This window comes from Teleopsis dalmanni, chromosome 1, assembly GCF_002237135.1.
Source record: "Teleopsis dalmanni isolate 2A chromosome 1, ASM223713v2, whole genome shotgun sequence".
Taxonomy (NCBI): domain Eukaryota; kingdom Metazoa; phylum Arthropoda; class Insecta; order Diptera; family Diopsidae; genus Teleopsis; species Teleopsis dalmanni.
In genome coordinates this window covers 160,426,514-160,432,766 of record NC_051846.1, presented here as the reverse complement: position 1 = coordinate 160,432,766, position 6,253 = coordinate 160,426,514, and positions in this window count along the sequence as shown.

The following is a 6,253-nucleotide window of genomic DNA, read 5'->3' as shown; positions in this document are numbered from 1 at the left end:
TATTTCAATAAAATAAAAAAAAATCCTAAAATTAAATATTTTAAAGAAATGTATTAACATATATTATTATATCTGCTATATGTTTATAAAAAAATAAATATTTAAATACTATTCAAGTTGGAAAGTTTTAAATAATATAAATTAACCTGAAGCTCAATTACTTCGTCGTCTCTTGACTTACAAGTAGTTTTACTAAAATGTCAACAAATGCCAAAATCGAATGTGAAAGTTTACCAAATCGAATGAAATAGCAAAAAAAAATTAAGCTGAAATATTCAGGAATTAAAGTGAAACTTTTGCATTTTAAAGTCCAATTACAAAAATAATAAAATCTTTAAGCTTAGAAGCTGAATTGTGTGAGATACAATGTACGACTATTATAAAAACACTATAACTCAATGCATTTTCTAACTTAAAGTAGCCTTTAGCTGCTTTCAGTTTTTGCTTCGAACTCAAGTCTGTAAACTTTGGAAAGCTATATATGTATATGAAATTTTAGTATACTTATGAGCACTCGAACTAAGTTCCAAAATGAATGGTTGTGAAAGTGTACTTTAGGGTTCGGTAATGTAAAAAGCAATTTGTTGTGAAAAGTATTTTAACACATCCATATCTCAAAGTTCATTTAATGCAGTTCAGTTTCGCTTTAGTTTACATATATGCATATTATTTTATATGGTATATTTATTACAGTTAATACTCATGTATTTGTTACACGGAAAAGTTTTTATAAACACGTTTAATAATAAACAAAATTACACTTTTCAATTCATCTCCCTCTTAGGAAGAGAATAAGTACTTGAAATATATTTTACTTAACAGAACTTAGAGCCAATCAGTAAATTAGATGCTAAACTATAAATTCACTTCAGATTATGGAATGAATTAATTATAAACGATTATTTTGTTGAAGTTAAATGTTTAGCTGGAAAGTATTAAATTTATGTTTTTCATTGATATAAGAAAATATTGTTTAATATAAATAATAAATCTGGAAAATGATTTTTATTTTTAGAAAAAATTTATTTATTATAAAAAACAAATTTTATAGTAAAGCGAGTCTACTCCAGCAACAGTTTAGTATAAGTTTATTTATTTGCTTTATTATTCAAATAAAATTAATATTACTTTTTTCCATTTTCCCCAGTGTGGCATAGGGCCTCAATAATTCTTCTAAATCTCACTCTATTTGGCGCTAATCGGTACATGTCACTCCATGTATATCATGCTTCAGCTAGCTCAGTTTCGACAGTTCTTCTCTTCTACTTTTCGCTGACGCACTAGATGTTCTGCTACCTAGTGGATTCCATGCCAACGGTTGCTTCGCTATATAATCTATCGGTTGTCTAATCCACTTTCACTTTCTCATTTTTATCTCATTTTGTACAACTTTTTGGTTCGTTTGGCTCAGCACGCGTTCATTTTATATTCAATCTGATCGGCAAATTTTGAACATTCTATGTACACACTAAAATAGTCCCCATTAGATACCCCTGGTATGTTTTCCTTCTCTGCTGAGGATATCATTTAGCATGAGAATGAAAAACCATGGTTACAATATACACCCTTGTCGCACACTGGTTTTGATGTCAAGAGAATCAGAGAGCTGGTTTTTGTGCACAACGCGAAACTTAGTATTCTTGTTCAGGCAGAATATTCAAGATAGACAGATATTCGAGACAAAATACAAGTTGGAAATGGATTCTACTATAATTTGAGAAAGCTTACGTCGTTTGAAAACATTTTAGGGGAAAAACTAGGATACTTTTACATAAAACAACACCACACCCAGTAGTACTTCACTGTAGTAAAACAGAGATTAGTAAATGCAGAAATGAAAAAACTAACAGTAATTGAAACAAAAATGATGCGGGAAACATTCAAGCAACTATAAGACTGTGGAATATATCAGATACAAAAATAAAGGTAATTAACCAATAGCAGGTGGTACAGTTATAGGGCACCAAACAATGGTTTTGACACATGCATGTGTAAAAAACGCACCATAGCGAATATTGGAATAATAAAAAGACGAGGAAGTTCAAGAAGAAGATGTGGTTACAGTGTGTAGCAAGATCTCCTAGACATGAATAAAAACAACTTGATAACGAAGTCAAAAAACTAAGGAAAATAGGATGAAATTAAAAAAGCTGATGTTCTAAATGGTCTGTAGAGCTATGGTAATGTCAGAACAATTATTTTTACATTGAGTTTTAAACAGTTTCGCGTTCAGTGTTCAGTAATTTGAAACAAATCACTTTGGAAACATTTACAGTTGCAGACAGGAGTTCATAGCAACTTGAAGGACTCCATTATTTCACCAAATAATTATTTTTAGCAAGAAAACTCAGTATCGATTGTATGGCTTTATAAATAAATACAATCCTGCCTTTGGAGTAAGAGAACCTCACATTTCACAGCAATAAAAACTAACAATTTGGTTTGGTTTATGGCAAAGACGAGTATTTGAATATCATCTTTTTGAATATGTAAAATGCAAAGCAATACCCATGATTTTCTGTGGATATAACTGATAATGCAGTAACTCTTGTTAGAATTTTGTATATTAAATAAAGATAGTGTTAGGCACAATAAGTACAATTTATAATAATAAAAAATAATTTCACAATTTTAATGCTTTAATAAACCATTACTGTGCTTTTACAAAACGTTTTCAGTAGTTATTTTCACATAATCGTGACCACCGCAAATAAATTAAAAAGGATGTACTAAAATTGTAGAGATAATGATTAAACTTGAATGAACAGATAATTGTGTTGGTACACAGGCCCATTCTGCTTGTTTCGAAAAATCGTATTTGCATTATGTGATTAGCATTTAATTTTACGTAGATTAGTTTCTTATATTAGATAATAATAACTTCCATCGAATTAAGCAAATATGTTATGTATAACTATTACTGCTTTCCTGCAAGCATATTTAGAATTATGTGTATATTGTGTATATTTAATAATATATTTAAATTGAGTACTTTTAACTTTAACAATTATAATCCACAATGCGTCCGCATTTCTGGTTCCTCCTTATGAAATTAATGACTTCCTCATTTAAATCTATATTATTCTCTCCATTAAATTCACATCCGAGACAAAACAAAACAAAATCAATGGAAACAGCTGTTAATTTTTCTACTTTCAAACAAAGAACCACAATAATATTCTAAAAATCATAACTATAATCCAAATATCAACGTTATCGACTTTAACACTCATGCATATTCACCCTTAGCTTAGATGAATTTATAACCACAAATACCAAGTTCCTATTATTGTAACTCCTATTACACTGTGGTTTTTGATGCTTTCTAATTACTCATCGGCCACTACCGTTCTGTTTTTTAATGTCATGAAATTGAGAAAGTAAAGAACAAAGATTTTTTTTAAACCAATAATGAGGTTATATTGCGGAAGTTAATTATCTTCTTATTTCTTATGTGCTTATGTGCTTTATTACCAAATACTTATCTTCGATAAATTGTTGAAAACATCGGGCCCACCAGATTTTATCAGAAATAGAGTTATTCATTTTGTGGTCCTGATTGGGCTTTACTATTTCAACGACATGTTTTGAATAGAATTGTTATCAAAAAACATCCTTTGCTTAATTAAAGGCTTATCAGTTTGTAATATGGATTGGAATATGGAAAACTTCACACATAGGGTTACAAACTTTCTTTAACATAAATTAAATGATTTCGAGTTAGACGAAATTAGGTTTTTGTTGAAAACTGCATAACCCTGAATTATCCTTTAAGTTCTTACTTATACTAGCAATTCCAATATGATGGACTCAAAATAATTTGTGCTATATAATGAATTGTATTATCAGCAGCTTAATGGTTGCCAATAAACTAAAGCCATGAGAAAATTTTGTAAGGATAGAAGGTAAAAGTTAGGTAGCCTTTTCATTTATTTGCTACTCTGGAAACAGTAGCAGTAATTAGTGTACGTTGCTTGACGGGTCGTTTTAATAAAATTAACTTTCCAGTTAAGTTTAGAACTAAGGATGAGATCCAGACATTTAATATTTGTGCTTAAACTGAATGAGGGGACATTAATACTAAGTAAGAAAATCGCCGTTTATACATCAGAAATTTGAAAACTTTTAAGGTAATGTTATATTAAAACGACGACTTTTCTTCGATACGATATGTACAAAACTACTCTCAAAAAAGTAGTACAATAACAATAAAATATTATTATTTATATGATTATATATTATTATATGTTATTATATTATTTTATATAATTATTGTTGATATTTTTTTTTAGTATTATGCATTTAAAATTTTATTAAAAATATATACATAAATATGTTTAAAAAACCATATAAACTAAGACTTTAAAAAAAAATTTATCTGTCTAAAAAGATTTAGACAAATATATAGACAAATATATTACCAAGTTTTAAGTATACTAAAGTTATATTAAATTTTAGGCGAACTACATATGAAATTAAATAGGTGCCTGTAATGTCTTTAAATCATTAAATTTTGATAAAAAACGGTAATTTCTGTAAAGAATGAAACTTCCAAGTCCGTGAACTTAAATCGCAAAAACTGATGGGAGCACGAGTTTATCATTGCTTTAAAACACTTCGTGACTCATCCACGGGACACGTTTACAGAGTTTGAGGACGTGCAACCAAGTGCACTTGACGCTTGACTCTGAGTATTGTTGTTCATATTTTTTTATTTATAAACTAACATTGCTTTAATGAAGTTTATATCGCAAAAAATAATTAATGACTCAAACATGACTTTGCCATAATAAGATAAGTTAAAACGCATTAAATATTATTAGGAACAAATATTGTTTACGACACTTGTTCAAAAATAAAACTTAAACCAAGATAAGATAAAATAAGAAACACCCAATAAATGATATATACCAGTTATAAATTGTTATTGGATTTATTAATATCGTTTCTATTATTAATATGTATCTTTTTGTTATCAAGCAAATTTTGCTCCTTCTCTGCCTTGAATAATATATTAATTTATTTATTGCATATTTATAGGGATAAGAAAAAATGTTTTCGGTAACAAATATTGAATTATCTTTTAAGAAAGTGATAAATTAACATCCGAAGAGAAAAAGCAGAAGAAGATATATTTATTATACACATACCATAGAAAGTTGCAGTTGGAGGCTAAAATAAAATTATGGATACATTTGTGTGTACGACTTTTAGTAATGAACCAGTAAAATACATTTTAAATTACATAAAGAAATGTTGATAATAACTTAAGGCAGATTTGAAAGGGAACGTGTTCTCGTAATCAGATAAGTGTTGCATTAAGTTTAATAGATAAAATCTAATTAGTAATGATCTATCAACGTTCAAATTAATGTTAAAAATTAAAAAAAAAAATAATAAAAAAAGAATTTCTGAATAATCAATATCAACTTTATCTTTTGAACGATTTGGAATTTCCTATATCAAACAAAATAAATTTTTTTTTAAAAGTTCAAAAAAGATATAGAGATTTACAATCGCAGATTTAATTCTTTCTATTATAGATTGCATTATGCAGAGATTCACAGATAAATAATATGAGTTCATTGACATATAAAGAAATTAAAACAATTATAAATATAAAAACTAGAAGTCAATTTTTAAATCATTGATTTTTAATATAACAGGGCCTATTTTTGTTAGCAAAGATACAACATATTATAAAATAAACAGTATTTCAGCTGATAACACTGGAAATGCTATCAGATAACTACAGCAAATGAATAATGCAAAATTATTAATTTAAAAAATTGAAATAAATTCTTTTTTTAACATTTTCTTTACTTTTAAGAAATGATCAATCGTTTAATACAGAAGCATCGCTATCGTCTTAAAGCATGTAATTTATGATGTTATTTATATATCAAAAAAAATCTTTTTATATTGAATCAAGCAGAATGTTCTATGCAATATTTTAGTATCAAAATAAATCCTTCATATTTTTTCACTGCATATTTGATTCTGTGTTTTATTACTTGGGATAGACAGGATTTACTATTCGCTACTTATAGCTCAAAACAGTAGAATGTTTACATAGGTGTAAGGGTTTAGTAGATATACGAAACATATTGATTTAATATTAAGCAGTTTTTGCTCTAAGCACGTCCTTAAGGTCTGTTGAATTTATCGCTTTATGTTACTCTGATTACTTAGATGGAATTTCAGATAACAGAATTTGTTAATTAAAAACAAACGAAATAATCAATAATAATAC